This window comes from Crocuta crocuta, unplaced genomic scaffold, assembly GCF_008692635.1.
Source record: "Crocuta crocuta isolate KB4526 unplaced genomic scaffold, BGI_CrCroc_1.0 scaffold205, whole genome shotgun sequence".
Taxonomy (NCBI): Eukaryota; Metazoa; Chordata; class Mammalia; order Carnivora; family Hyaenidae; genus Crocuta; species Crocuta crocuta.
In genome coordinates, this window is record NW_027530644.1 from 3,672,213 (window position 1) to 3,689,411 (window position 17,199).

Genomic DNA, 17,199 nt, shown 5'->3' on the forward strand with positions numbered 1-17,199 from the left:
TTAAAATTTTTAAAAATATATAAAGTAATATTTTAGAAGAAGGGATAGAGGGACTTGATTAATGCATTAATATGAAAGATTTATAACTACCCAACTATTTTTAGCACTTAAGTAAGTACTCTTAAAATTTGAACTCTTAAAATAAATTGCCCTCCGAAGCATTTATGCTGAAACCTTGTTATGTTGTGCATTTATTCTGTATTTCCAGAAATATTTTTCAAGTAAAGGTAAGTTTGCAGCACAGCTCCTATCCTCAAATTGCGAATTGGTAGTTCTTTATTTTTAGATCTACTTATATGATGATTAAATCCTTTTGTTAAGTTTCACAAAGCTCCATGAAAGTGCTACCTACAAAGCTGTAAACCTGGTGAGTAGATTATGATTGCAACACACTGGTATACTTGGAAAAGCAACCAAATGTGCTTGAATTTTGATAACTAATTTGTACAAACAAGTGTTGGCCTCTGAATGCACTGCCATGATTAATACTACAAGTGCATAGAAATGAAGACTCATAATATTTACTGGGCTGCTACCAATTAATCTCAAGGGTTGAGAAGTGAAATATTCTGAATTATTAAAACAGATAGATATAAAACACAATTGTGATACATCCAGTCATAAGGGAAAAGCACAGGAAAGAAAACATATTGTAACTGCTAATTATGAGTGAATCTACTATGTATAGTTTAAAATTGTTAATCTCATGTTTTTAGATTAAAATCACAAATACAAATACCAATACCACTGGAGTTAATAAGAGGTTTAAATATGAAAAATCTGTAGCTTAAATTACTTAACTTCCCTTATGTGTTCATGTTTTATACATTTCATTTTCCATTCAAAATTTTAGAAATTAGTGCTCACATATGTGATCATGTGCTGTTTTGAGAATTCACTATCATTGCAATTATTAGTAAATAAAAACTGGGTGTAAAAATAAGGCATATGAAACACTGAAACTCAACTGCATAACTTATACATTCTCAATGCAGAAATAAATCAAAAAAATTTTTGAAGAAACAAAACTTTCTTAAACCTTGAAATATGTTGATCATTTTGTGTGTGTATACTAAAAATATTATATGAAATATTCCTTTTTAATTGTGTACATGATTCAACTAAAATGCAAATACCCTTTTCCATGCTCAGATATCAGCATGGAAGTATTAGCTTTCACAGAGTTCTAAAAAGGGAGAAGATCAGTGATTTAGATACATATGTATTTCTAAAGTATCTTTGGAATTCCATCAAAATTACATAAATAGATTTAAAATACTTTTGAAATTCATTGATTTCATTCATTCATTCCATCCAACCAATGGTGTTACACAGAAAGTGTTGTATTATAGAGTGGCCATATTTGTTTATAAATAGAATATAAATTTGTGTCTTGCAAGATTTACCAGTAAATCAAATACATTGAGCATGAATGGATAGGGAGGGAGAGAGAGAGAGAGAGAGAACATAATAATCCCCGGCAGTTATCCTGAACAATTTATTTTGAGAAAGTCAAAAGATGTAAATCTCTCATTCAAAGGTAACTCATTATGAGACAGAACAAGTCCACAGTCCATTCCCGGATCCATTTGGAGGAAAATCAGTATTTCTTATAGAAATGATAGAATACAGAAAAAAAGTATTTGAACTGAACATTGAAAGCTGCTATTTTCCATTTTCATTGGCTATGTCATTTTGGACAAATCATTTAATCTCTCTGGACTCCAGTGTCTTTACCTTTAATATGGTAATAATAATATTTACCTCAAGTATTAATGAGATAACTCGAGACAGCCCCATGATAAGTGCCTAGTACATAGCAGGCACTTAGTAAATATTAATAATGGGTAATTGTCCAATCAATAAAGCCACAGGCATAAAGTTCCCCTTTTTCATATTCATAAAGGTTGAAATGCTGTTAGAGATTTCATCTTCTTGAAATACACTGGAACATAAAATAACCATACATGCCCTCTTAAGTTTCAGTTGATGGTATTTAATGTTCACAGGATGAAATATAGGCTGATTATTCATGAGGGAAGTGACATATTTGTTCTGCTCATAGATTAATGATCAAGATAGATGATCTATATAAGGCATCTAGCATAGAATTATGATCAGCTTTGCAATGATCTACTTTATAGAAAATGGGTATTTTGAGAGTACAACCTCATGCTCCAAATGAGGGAGAAATACATTTAGATATACTTTTGCTTTCTAGATTCAACACTGCACATACATTTCTGAAAATGGTCTATTTTTATACTCTCTTTAATCATTTTTTTTCCAATTCAGCTTGTATTTTTTTGCTTACTTTGACCCTTTATTACATAAATGAAGGGTGAGCAATTTTTAACAAAAACATTAATCTTCTATTTTATTGCATGCAATTATTAGAACATAGCAATTATTTTCTATAAATAAGACCTTCAACTGACTAATTAATTAGGCTCAGTGATACATGACATTATTAAATGAGCTGTTACATGCTTTTGGTACAAATACACAGAAGTTATTGAACCCTAGTTTGAAATGGACATAAATTCCAACTGTATACACATTATTTTTTTTTTGGCTGAATCATAATTCATGAATATCAGTAAGATTTCAGTGCTGTAAACATCAGTATAATTTTTAATTATTTCAGTACTCTAATCTAGTTGACTTTGGGACTGAATTTATTGGTGCAAACTGCACTATGACTATGTGTTAATGGTGATTTATATTCTTCCCCATTCAAATTGGAAATGGAATCTCACCTCCATTGCATAATGTTCCAGAACCACTTTTTACTCACTAAAGGATTATTTTCATGTACCAGACTTTGGAAATTTAAATAAATAAAACAAAGTCTGGGGAAAGAACATAAAAATTAATAGCAATGATTCTGTTTTGACAAGTCTTTCTTTATGTGAGGAAACAAAACCACATTCTTCCAGAAACTCTCAATATATACCTAAGGTCAGGTGAGGGTGCATCTCCATGTACCATCATTGTGGCATGCTATGAACTGAATTGTAATTGTGTATTTTCATGTTTCCCTTTTCTCTAATCCCCAGACTATGAATGGTAATTCTTTAGTATGGCATACAAGTCCCTTTCGTATCTACATTTTAATGACTATCTAGCCTTTTCCTTATCGCTCCCCTGTTCCCAAACCCTACACCCCGACAGAGTAGAATGTCTCCCAAAATCATGAATCATTTCATGACTCCATTCCCCTAACCATGGTCCTTCAACCTAGATGGAACTTCCTCTACTTCTTCACTAAAGAAGGTATCCACCATCCTCTTGGGGTCTAGCTCAATGGTTGCCTTATTAAAGCATTACCTGGCCTCCCAGGCAAGGTGTTATCTTTCCCCAGTTGCCTTGCTGACATCTTCATATAGAGTAGCTCTCATTGTATAACAATTTTCTTCAAAATCTGTCTCTTCCTTTAGCACAAAGACTCTTAATACCTAGTGTGCATAAGCGTAATGACATTGTGCTAAAAATACAGATTTCTGAGCCTCCATTCTTCAGATTCTCAACTGACCTCAGCAGGGGCCCCAAGACCCGAAGATCTCCAATTTCATTTGCAGGTGTTTCTCATGCACAAGTCCAGGATCATATTTTGTAAATAAATAAATAAAAATAAAAGAAATAGAAAAACATATAAACAAAAGACCAAAAAACAAACTGCACTAATTGTGTATAAATCAACAACTGGGCTATGCCTTTTTTGTTTTGAATATATAGGTACAAAATAGTGACATTCAATGAATGCTTGTTGAGTAAATAAGAGGTTTTAAAATACCCAATAATTTCTTTGGAATAATTTGTACGCTGCCTGACAGTACAGCCATGTAGATTTGTGGCTATGTTTACAACTGTTCTCACAGAATTTTAATTAGTGGTCAATGTCAATTAAAAGATTGCTACTGAACTATGTCCTTGGTACTCTAATTTTATAAAAAAAATTGAAAGTACTTGATAAGGAAATAAAAGATGTGCTAACTATAGCTAATATTCTGACTTTCAGGATTAGTATTCAAAAAAGTAGTTCAAAATCACAGAGATAAATGTACACTTCTGCCTTTAGGTTAAAAAAATCAATTGCAAAGATGCAGGATGGTGTGAGAACTGGCTTGACAGAAGTTCATTTAGGAAGAACCCAGGTTTTCAGTAAAGCCCAATAATGTGACATAGCTACTTAAGAAAACCACATGGTCAGATGATGTTGAAGTGCTTTAAAATAAGAAGCATTAGTATACAAGATGTAACCATGTCATTTCTTTGCACCAGGAAACTCTCATCTTATGTAACATACCTCGAGATCACTGTGCCACACCTTAGGGTGGACATTTGGACAACTGGAGTTGTTTTATAAGAGAACAACTAGCGTATATAGTGAAATGGAAATAATGATATACCAAGAACAATTGAGGAAAACCATGTCTATGTGAGGACTAACCTTGGATACTAGATGTTACTGTTACAGTAATGTAGCTTAACAAACAATCACAAAATATTAATATCCTATACTAAGAGACAATTGTTTAGGTTGTGTGTTTTTGTTTAGCTAGAGATTTCCCAGAGGCTTGGATCACTTCGGGCTGTGTTCCAAGCTTGGATGGAACTGGGATTGACCTCCTTGAGGTATGGACTCCCCGTGTATTCATTCTGGAGCCCAGACTAAGGGCACAATACGTATCTAGAGAAGTTCTTCTGGCAACAGCAAGAGCAAATGGGAAACACCTAGTCCTTTTAATGTATAGGCTCAGATATGGCATTATTCTATTAGTCAAAGCAAGATACAGGATAGTGAGGAGTCAGGCAAACACTCTGCCTCTTTAATGAGAGACACTGAAAAATCACAGAGGAAAAGGTGTGAACATAAGGAGGGGTACAGAATTGTAGTCAAGAATGCGTTCTATCACATTTTGATATTGATAGAGGGACATTATCTTCATAAAGAAAGGCTGATATGTGGAACAAAACAACATATTATGTGTAGTTTCACAAGCTGATTACTGATCAATGTATATAAATGGAGATTACAGGGGAGAATATATTATTTCAGTTTATGAGTTTTCTAATAAGCTGAGGTGTGGACAATATGGCATTACTACAAAGTACCCAGTCCTTGGAATTGGACAGAAATCAGTTTAAACCTTGTCCAGGCCTGGGCAAGGTAAACATTCTGAACCTAGTTTTCTTGTGATCTGAGGATAAGATTGTCTACCTCATATGATAATGTTATAAAGTACCCAGGATAGGCCTCTGCATATAGCAGCTGCTCTGTATTATTTTAGAAATTGTCAAGTGTTTCCTGACTAGCCCTTCACACTCCTCTCTTGCTTCTTTCACACATCTATAATTTGGTCTTACTGAATATTATATAATATAAATTCAAAAGTACTTATAGTACTTGAATTCTAAGTCCCAAAACTCTGAACCCCCAACTTTTTTCTTCAATTGAGTGTCAAAATCCTTAGGCAACATTTTTACCTAAAATGATTAGTTATTTATAGCTACTTATGTCCTACCTACTATAGTCACTCATTTATTTCAATACAGTAATATGAATATATATTTTTGGCCTAGATGCAATATATAATTTATGCATTAGACTGCCTCCTTTATAAAATATAAATAGTTCTGAATATGTAACATCTAGTCCACAGTATTGTAACTATGGAATTTGAACCTGTACTTAAATATACCATATAGTTCACTGTTCTCCTTCTAGCCCCTAGAAAATAGCCCTTAATACATAACTTTAATCAAACAGTAAAATAAGGTGTTGAGATTACTATAAAGGGAAATCTAGTCATGAGAAATTACTAATATCTGTATTTTATTTTGTCTCCATTCCACATGCATCCGAGATACATTCTGTTCTCTTTTCTGAAGTTCTTCCAGGATCTAGTGTCATGTTGTTGTGTTTTTTTCCCCCTACTCTACAATTTCAAGATCACAAAGTCCATATTTTTCTTTTCTTTAGTAATGTTTTATTTATTACTAGGAGAGAGAGAGAGACAGCTTGAGCAGGGGAGGGTCAAAGAGAGAGGGAGTCACAGACTGAAACAGGCTCCAGGCTCTGAGCTGGCAGTCAGCACAGAGCCCGACGCGGGGCTCGAACCCACGAACCGCGAGATCATGACCTAAGCGAAAGTCGGACGCTTAACCGACTAAGCCACCCAGGCGCCCCAGAAAGTCCATATTTTTCATCTTGACCCTGGGTCTTTCAAGAAAAATACTTCCCTTCTCTCATTACCAGTGTTCGAGTGCAATAAAGTAAGATCCGTTTATTTTGTTGGTGTTGTTGGTTTTTGGTTAAGTGCAAATTGATTGAGAAAGCAGTGAAAGCACAGGAAGATCATTCAGAAAAAGTATGGAATAGCAACTAATAGAGAACTTGTTGAGCTCAAATGACCAAATCAGGCTGATGGAAAAAAAGGATGATCATAATTGTCACCAAAGGTGAATTTGGTTTTCCCAACTGTTAGATATGATAACAACCTCAAACTCTATCCAAAAATCATTCTTTTTGTACATCTGAGTGCTACATCTGCTTTCCTGTTCCTTTCCTATCATTTCAGCTAAATGCTCTACCACTCCTAAGTATCTTAGATCACCTCAAGGACATGTAGTTCTTTAGTAATGAATTATATTCTCATTTCATTTCTTTGTCTTTGTACATGTCTTTGTCTGGATAAATTTTATTTACCCAGTTAAATCATATAGCTTGGCATCAGCTCTTTTTAAGAAAACTTCTGGGGGATGTTTGTGGTGGGGGGGCTCAGTTGGTTGAGGGTCTGACTTGATTTCAGCTCAGGTCATGATCCCAGGGTCATGGGATTGAGCCCCACATCTGGCTCCACACGGAGCATGGAGCCTACTTAAGACTTTCTCTCTCTCCCTTTTCCACTCTCCCCCATTTATGCACATTGTCTCTCTTTCTCCCTCATTAAACAAACAAACAAACAAAAACTTCTGGTAGTTTCTTGTAACTGTCTACTTGATGGCTTCCTATGTTCTCTCACATCCTCTGGCACCTCTTTCTAGCATAAGTACTTATCACATGCTACATGTTTATTTGGATGTCTGTCTTCTTCACTAATTGTCTCCAAAGAGTCCACTCTTAGATTTTAGGATATCCTTCATGGACCACATAGAGCCCTCAAATAGCCATTAAAAATTATATTTATTTTAGAGAGAGAGACAGAGAGACAGAGAGAGACAGAGAGAGAAGCAGGGGAAAGGCAGAGAGAGAGGGAGACACAGAATCCAAAGCAGGCTCTGGGCTCTGAGCTGTCAGCACAGAGCCTGACATGGGGCTCAAACCCACAGACGTGATATCATGACCTGAGCTGAAATCAGTTGTTCAAGTGAGTGAGCCAACCAGGCACCCCCAAATAGCCATTTTGAAGGGCTTTGTATTATTGTGCCTTGCAAGCATTTTCTGGATACTTACTTCTCTTTCTTGCTTATTTTGTGTAGAAAAGAATTTAGAAAATGATGACTGTGGCTACCTACAGTTATATTTGGCTTAATCTCTATAGTGTTTAACTTTCAAAAATTAGTTGCCAACATTGAAAACATCAGGGCATTGCACTGAAAAACTAATGTGGCAAGTTACATTTTCCAAAACTGGCCAGAACCTCATTTTCTATCCTTGAATCATGCTTGTTCCCCAGTTACTGGTGAGATCTCATATCTCTTCTCTTGAATCTGGCTGGACTTGACAGAATGAAACTAAGTCATGAAAGGCAATGCAGCTTCTGTTTGTTCTGTGGTGTACTCAAATCTGGTGCTTCAACCTGCCATGCTGTGAGGAACAAAGCAATGTGGAGTACTACATGAACATTCCAAGCAGCGGCCCCAATTTAGGTATCAGCTGACATCCAGCATCAGCTGCCAGATCGATGGAGAAGAATCTCCAGATATTTCCATATCCCAGCCACTGAGTTATCCTTACCTTTTGAGCCTTCTTGCTGAAAGGCTCTAGACATAAGGGAGAAGAAACAAGACACCCGTGCTGTGACTTGTCAGAATTCCTGATATACAAAATCCTCAAGTAGAAGACAACATAGTAAAGATGGTTATTTTATACTTAGCTTTTGGATGGTTCACTATGCAGCAATAGTAACTGGAAAACAGGATTTCATGGGGAAAAAATATCAAGCACCCCTGAACCCTTTACATTAACTATATGGCCACAATATCCTAAACTTGAACAGAAGATATTTGCCTTCAATAGAGCATGCACTTTCCAGTTTGCCAGTCTCCACCACTCCTTACTGTTGCACCTTGACAATTATATACACTTATGAACATTTGTGGCCCTAAATATGTTGACAGCTGTCTGTTAAATATGCTTTTCCTTTTTAAAAAAAATGTTTATTTATTTATGAAAGAGAGTGAGAGAGAGAGCATGTGTGCAAGTGGGGGAGGGGCAGGGAGAGAGGGGAACAGAGAACACAAAGTGGGCTTTGTGCTGACAGCAGCAAGACCCCTGTGAGGCTCCAACTCATGAATGGTAAGATCATGATCTGAGCCAAAGTTGGATGCTTAACCAACTGAGAAACCCAGGCGCCCCAAAATATGTTTTTTTCTATTGACGGAACTAAGTATCTTTAATTACCAAAGTAAGTATCTTTAATTATCTTTAAAGTATGAATTTCATCTTAGACTCTTTAATTGGTCTTCATGCTAGGCCTTTTGCAACACATTGAGTTCTTCAAGAGTCTAAGATGATCTAATGGTTCCCTTTTCTGAAGCTCTTATTGCAGATGGTTTGCCTGATAGTTTCCTGTTTCCAGTTGAGGAGTGTCTCCAGATCTATAGTAATCTGCTGAAAAGAAATGACTGACATGCTGACATATCCTCATCTCAGTAAGTGATTAAACAGGTTTCAGTTGCTAACTGAGACACTTCCTTAAATTTTCTTGGGAGACTCATAATTCAAATGACTAGGGAAAATGGGTTTTCTAGCTTTTCTTATTAAAGTCTTACAAAATATATTTTATTGCATATGTTTAAGTACAAATTGACTATTTAAGGAACTAGTTATCAAAATTAACCTTACAGTAATAAAAAAAATCAACAAATGCAATAAATATATAATGGATAATTTGAGAAAACACATTCTTCCTTAAAACCAACAGCGAGTCTTCTAGATGCTTAAAATAACTATTCCAGATGAGGACAAAAACTAGTGTGTATCAAGAGCTGGACTCTCACTTTGTTGAAGTAAATCCAAGCAGTAGCCAATCTACTGTTCATGCATGCAGAGGTCTGTAGATGGCATGAAACTACAACTAATTTGTAGAATAACTGGGAAAATATCTCAAATCCAATAACCTTTTGCAAATTCAATCTCATCATTGACTGTAGTTTGAAACATAGGAGAATTGAATTACAAAATGAGAGTGAGTCATTTTATCGTGAATAGTACCATGTAAATGAATAGGAAAAGCTGTTATATACTTAATATGATAACTTTTATTAAATTACTGGATAACTACAGTGACTTACACTTAAGTTTTCATTAGAAGGGTTTCTGTAGACTCTCAGTATCAAATACAGGGATTACATTAAATTTATAGCCTAAAAACATGGTTTTTCTTGCTTGAAATTACCCTTTCATCAGAATCTTTTGAAAAGCATGCAAATAACTTACTACATTTTTATTATATTAAATGCATATTCTCTGTGGCTTGTTCAGGTAACAATACAAATCTGTTGACTCAATGAATTGATTTCATATTTCTGGACACTATTAGTCTTTATGTATAAGGCCACTGGAGCTAGAAGATGTGATTTTGAATCCAACATTTACTACCTGAATGAACTTGGGAAAATCACTTGACATTTTAAAGCTTCAGTTTTTTCTGCTTCAAATGTTACTGCAAGGTTTAAATGAGACAAATTGACCTAAACAATTAACACAACAGCTAGGCCAAAACCAATGTTAGTTATTATGAATCATTAGTTCCATGTAGTCTCTGAACAACAAACAGAGTGGTGATTCCCATTGTGTGGGCTCTAACCCTTGAAGAACCAAGAAATTGTGCAAGGCAGTCCAAGAACCCATTTGTTCACCAAATGTACATTTGTATGGTCACTGTGTATTCTGACTTTGTTTTTTAAGTATGTAGATGCTTTCTCATTAACAAGACGCAAATTCATTTAAAAGCGTTACTGTTTCTGTAACAATTCAAGTCATTATTTACATCTTCAAGCAACTGACATTAATATGTACAATTACTAGTTGTTGATGATATGACACAGTTTTTGGATGTTGTGCTGACTCTCTTCTCTTTGCCTACGCACTTCCTCTCTTCCCTTCAACCTGCTCTGTACTCTGGGGATGACTAACAGCAACTGCATCTACTAGGTTTCTTGTTTTCTGCCTCCTATTGTGTTCAACCAATGAGAGCAAAGGTAGGAGACTAGAAGGAGGGAGGAGAGTGAGGTCAGGGTGTTAACTCCCTGAACTTTTGTCTTTGTGGGATGACCAGAGCTGCCATTCTGAATCAGAAGTCTCAGTTCCTCTCAGGAAGTCTCTGCAAATAGTCTTCTCTGTCATCTCAAAACTAATTTTGGTGACAAACACCTTGCCCCAAGAATACTACTGCCAGAGCATCATATTGTCCCTTGTGGTTTCTCTATACTCTGCTACTGAAAATGGTTCTCTGATTAAACTTTTCTCAAATTATCATAATTTAATAGTGTCATTTTTTCCCTGACTGTGTAGACCCTGACCAATACATGTATTCAAAAAGGGTCTTCATTCTAGAAAACTTTGGGGACTTAAATATCAGGAAGAGATGTATATTTGCTCTCCTAGCACATTCCTTTGTAATTTACAGACAAGAAGATCCTTTTCCTTGTGAATTCCTCAACTGATTGATAAGGTAAATAAAGTCTTCCATTTTGATATTTTGCCTATTATACCAATATGAAGATAATGATTTACAATGGAAAAAAGTCTCTTCAACAAATGGTGTTTGGAAAACTGGACAGTGACATGCAGAAGAATGAAACTGGACCACTTTCTTACACCATATACAAAAATAAATTGAAAATGGATGAAAGACAGACAATGTAAGACAGGAAACCATCAAAATCCTAGAGGAGAAAACTGCAGCAACCTCTTTGACCTTGGCTGAAGGCAACCGGCTAAAAGGCAACCAAAGGAATGAGAGAAGACTTTGCAAATAACATATCAGATAAAGGGTTAGTATCCCAAATCTATGAAGAACTTATGAGTCAACACCCCAAAAATAAATAATCCAGTGAACAAATGGGCAGAAGACATGAATAAACACTTTTCCAAAGAAGACATCCAGATCACTAATGGACACATGAAAAGATATTCAACATCATTCATCATCAGGGAAATAAAAATCAAAACCTTAATGAAATACCACCTCCTACCTGTCAGAATGGCTAAAATTAACAACTCAGGAAACAACAGATGTTGGCGAGGATGCAGAGAAAAGGGAACCCTTTTGCACTGTTGGTGGGAATGAAATTGGTGTAGCCACTCTGGAAAACAGTATGGAGGTTCCTCAAAAAATTAAAAATAGAACTATCCCACAACACAGTAATTGTACTACTAGGAATTTATCCAAAGGATACAAAAATGCTGATTTGAAGTAGCACATGCACCCCAATGTTTATAGCAGCACTATCAACAATAGCCAAATTATGGAAAAGCCCAATCATCCATCAACTGACAAATGGATAAAGAAGATGTGATGGGTATTTGTACAATGGAATATTACTCAGACATCAAAAAGAATGAAATCTTGCCATTTGCAACAATGTGGTTGGAACTAGAGTGTATTATACTTAGTGAACTAAGTGACTCAGAGAAAGACAAATATCATATTATTTCACTCATATGTCAAATTTAAGAAAGAAATGAACATAGGGAAAGGGAAGGGAAAATAAAATAAGATAATAACAGAGAGGAGGCAAACCATAAGAACCTCTTAAATGCAGAGAACAAACTGAGGGTTGCTAGAAGGGAGGTTGGTGCGGGGATGGGATAAATGGATGATGGACATTAAAGAGGGCACTTGTTGGGAGGAGCACTGGGTGTTCTATGCAAGCGATGAATTACTAAATTCGACTTCTTAAATCAATGGTACACTACATGTTAACTACATTGAATTTAAACTAAAAAAACAGAATAAAGGGAAATATTCCAATTAGGGTTTATGTAACTCTAAAGAAAATATATAGTTCTGTCCCAGGTGCAAAAGGTAGACGTAATATTCAAGCAAAATGAACTACACTTGCTATCACTTCCGAAGGACTGTAAGTACTAAACCAAAACAAATAAATAATTTTTAAATATAGAATTAAATGTAGAAATGAAAGAATAAAAACAGCTCAAGTAGCTAAAAAAAAAGATTTATACTGGAAAATTATAGATTCTTAACATTTCACACCCAAATTAAATTGCCCTTGGAATCAATGATCAAAACTGGTCTTTTGATTTTCATTTGCAATATTACTATTTGAGTCTAAGTACATGCTAAGTAGTACATGCTAAGTAGTAACTTTTTTTCTACATCTCTGGCTTTGGTTTGGTATAGATTCTTGCTGAAAATTTGGGCATTGAGGAAAGTTAATTGGTTGGTAGAACGTCATGAATTTACATAATTTCAGAAGATTGATCTCTGAAAATGTTAATGACTTTGAGGAGTACATAAAAAATGGGGTATGAGAACATGGACAGAATTTAATATTTGGTCCAATTAAAGTTGTTAATCACAGGATGTAACTCGTCTTAAGCCAAAGACTTCAATAATTGAGTTCCCCTGGAAACTGCAATACTAATACTGCAAGATGATGCTTGCATAATAAACTCATCAGTCCATTTTTTTAAGTTTTTATCCTCATAGACACAGAGCAAGAGAAAAAGATGGTCTAAGACCCATCATATCATTGTCCTCTTTACTAGTTCTTAATATGTCATTTATGTTGAGCTGCCTCCTAAGGAATGTTTGAAGAAGTCCCTTCTCTGATCCATTTGAAAATTTCTAGAACTAACGACACCTTACAAGACAACTGGGGATTAATTAAAGTTGTTATAGCTTCTGAACTCCAGGTGAACCTTTCTAGTGTTGTTACCTTGTGAACTTCCCTTAGACTCTACTGAAGATGATATAATTACTCCATTTAGGTACCTGCCAGATTCGGTATAATTTCTACAAATTCTGTATTCACTTGTGCTGACTAGTCATTTAAAGACCACTTTCTCTAAAGATTTTTATTTTTTATATCAATTCTGCTAAGTCACCCATAATTCACTATTTTACTTTCACATTCTAAATTGGAATTTCTTCCAATTTTGATCTTGACAGTGTCAAAATAATACTCATATTGTTTATAAATGATGGAGATGTTTTATGCTCAGATATTTCTTTTTATTCAATTTTAGAGATTTTCTCCATTTTCTTCCATAAATCCAAATCATAATTTTAAAAGTCCAATTAATGAGCCACCACTTTAAAAAGAAATAGTTCTATACTGATTCTTATAAAAATTTTCTCTCACTTCTAATTTTAATACTTGGTTTCTCTATAGTTGTTTCACTTATAATATAGTTATTTAAAACCATACACAGCTCACAAATGGTTCTTCAAACAAATTGTTAGGGGAAAATATTAAAATATAGTTAAAAATTTTAAAAAGTAAGTGTCACTGAATGGTGAGTATACTCTCTGACACATATCATCATTTAATAAGTGCTTATTTAACTAAACTGTCAATATTCTCTCTGTTGGCACAGTTGGATTAATAGAACTAATCTAAATGTAGGAATTTAATATATTATGTCATGAATTTTCTCAGTGCTTATCAATTTCTATTGCAAACTGGTGTATATATAAAAATTCTTCCTCATAGAGTTTTGTGAAATAATGCTTGTTAATTTCATTCATTCATTAATGTATTCATTTAGTTTTTGTTCATTTGTTCAACAAATCTCTACTGAGAATGTTTAGTGTGCCAGATATTCTACCAATACTGAGGATATGTTTTGACCAAAATAGATATTTTATAATTATTGTAACATAGAATATTAGTATCATTTTAATTAAATTCATGACCTGCTTTCTTTATCTCTTCTGGTTAAGCACTAAGATATCTCAGATTTATATAAATATTTTGTCAATAAATATAATACATAGAATTCTGCATGTTCTATTCTTCTTTGAGAGAATAAGCTCTTTTTTTTTTTTAAGTTTATTTGTATATTTTGAGAAATAGGGAATGAGAGAGGGAGGGGCAGAGAGAAAAAGGGGAGAGAGAATCCCAAGCAGGCTCCCTGCTCAGTGTGGAGTCTGACATGGGACTTAAACCCACAAACCATAAGATCATGACTTGAGCTAAAACCAAGACACTTACCTGATGGGGTCACCCAGGAACCCCAAGAGTGTCTTATTTTGTACCTTCACAGAGCAGGTACACATTAGGTCTGACATTCATGTATTCAACTAGCATCTATTCAGTAATACGCTATGAAAGACTCAATCCTAGATACTGTGAGGGATATGAGGGTATCAGACAAGGATTCTAGGAAAGTAGTAAGAGTGATAAATAAAATGTAAGACAGAGATAGAAAGTGGCATAGAGAAATAAATATATGGTGCTACTGATAGAGCAAAACCAGGTTATTCCCAAATAAAGAATTAAGAAAACACTTTTTGGAAGAGTTGGCTTTGAGCTGTGCCTAGGAGCAAATTCATTTGATGGGATGAATTTAGCCACAGGATATGGAATAGATAGGAAAGAAAAAAAAGGAGATAGCAGAAGTGCATAGAAAATATATTTTTACATATAAATTATACTTCATTAAGAAAAGAGAAATTTTGTCTGAAATTACTCTATTACTTTTTATGCATAAGTATGTTCAATTCTTCTAACATTCACTTTTTAGGTGTTCAAAAACAAATTATTCTAATCCCCAAATTTTCTTCTTCCTTGTGTTTTAGGGTTAGCTAAGCCCACTTAAGTCTTACCAGAGAAAGAGGCAGAAAGTCTCTCACTTGCAGAAAATTATTTCAAAATCTCTATCATTTGAATGCAGGTCTTTAAAACTAAATCAAGAAATTGTTTCACTCTGTTCTAGTTGTCTTTTTAGTGTGCGGTAATTGTCTTTTTCTACCAAATAGTTTCTGAAACAAGCTAAAGAACTTTATTACCACCATTTGTATGCACTAATATCAATAATGAACTAATAATTTGAAAATATTAGCAGATGCTTTAACTATATAGCCAGTTTGTATACAACACTCTATTCAGTGTCTGTGACATTATACAAAACTTTCCCCCATCCTAAATAATTGTGTGTCTATCAATATACAATTGGGACAATTAAGCTATCACCCATAGTATAAAATCTTAGCTCATGATGGCCTTTCTATTTTACATGGTACACAGTAATCAATTACTCAAAATTGAAGATGGTCATTTCTATAATGATATCTCATGTTATGCTTAGGTTTAAAAGTATCAGTTCCCAGTCATCTTTTCCCTAAATGCCTACAGTATTCTCTCTAAGTACAATTTTCCTTCACTCCTTTCACTATGTTGTTCTTCAGACCATACAAAATGCACCTTAGGCAGTACATGTAGATTTCCTCCATTCCATAATGACCTTAGTTTCTTTCTTTGTCACCTCCCTTCCTCCAAATATTACTTAATGAAGCATCCAGATCTCAGTGGGTCCCAGTAAAGTTCATCAATAAATGGCCAATGCCATAATGATTTTGTGACAACTAATTTATTGGTTTCCATTAATTATACGTAGTCATATGGACTCCTCCTACTTTCCCATGATACTTGTAACTTTTGTTTTCAGAAAAATATTTAGGGGATTAATTTTTCTAAGAGTGAATTTGTTAATGCCAATTTTATTCATAATTGCCAAAAAAAGAAAAATAAAAAAGAAACAACCTATATATGTCCTTCAACCGGTGAATGAAGTAACTGGGGTGCATCCTTATGATGAAACACTACATAGTAATAAAAAGGAAGAGAACTTTGATACACAAAACAACACAAATAAAATAAATATCAAATACATCATGCAAATTAAAGAAGCCAGACTCAAAGGCCACATATTGCATCACTTCTACCTAAATGACATCCTAGAAAACTCCAAAGTGTAATGGCAAAAAACTGATTGTGGTTTCCAAGGCCTGGGAGGGGAGAAAATCTATACAGTCCCTAAGAAATCATTTGGGGCTGATTAAATTGCCCTATAACTTAGTTTTGATGGAGGTCACACTGTAGTTTGCATTTGCCAAACTCATACAAACTCTGTACTCTAAATGGGCAAAATTTAATGTATGTAACTACTACCTCAAAACATTGACTTTAAAGAAGTAAAAATTCATTGATATTTCAAATTTAATTAAAGATATATAGTCAATAATGAATTTAGAGATCCATCAAGACAGGAAAGGAATTATTCATGCCATCAGATGTTTTATAAACTTACTTTTCAGAGCACCAATAACATTCCTATAGCTTTTCTTTTACAAATAAAACTTACAGGGGTGACTGGTGGCTCAGCTGGTTAAGCATCTGACTCTTGATTTCAGCTCAGGTCATGATGTTACAGTTTGTGAGATCAAGCCCCACATCTGGCTCTGCAGCTGACAGCACAGAAACTGCTTGGGAATCTCTCTATCCCTCTCTCTCTGCCCTTCCCCTTCTTACATGCTCTCTCTCTCTTTCAAATAAATCAACAAACAGTTTTTTAAAATTACATTTTAAGGGGAAAAAGCTCCATTGAACAAGTGCTGTGTTTCACTGTTGTGTTAATTATGAATTTCCGAAAATAATTTCTAGGGGCGCCTGGGTGGCTCAGTTGGTTAATGTCTGACTTCGGCTCAGGTCATCATCTCATAGTCTGTGGGTTCGAGCTTCACATTGGGGTCTGTGCTGACAGCTCAGAGCCTGGATCCTGCTTCAGATTCTGTGTCTCCCTTTCTCTGTCTCTCCCCTGCTTGGTCTCTGTCTCTGTCTCTCAAAATAAAGACGTAAAAAATTTTAAAAATAAATAATTTCTAAAACTAACATAAAGCTCATTTAATGAGTTTATTGGTTATGATAATCACCTCATCTTAAAATAACACACTACTATTATTTTTAAAAAAATTTTTGAGAGAAAGAGAGAATGCACAC

General features: G+C 34.6%; 1 protein-coding gene across 3 annotated transcripts in view; it reads right to left on the minus strand.

Moving 5' to 3' along the window:
* Nucleotides 1–17,199, minus strand: part of KHDRBS2 (KH RNA binding domain containing, signal transduction associated 2) — a 572,791-nt gene that overhangs the window by 27,502 nt on the left and 528,090 nt on the right. The gene's annotated exons all lie outside the window — the stretch shown is intronic.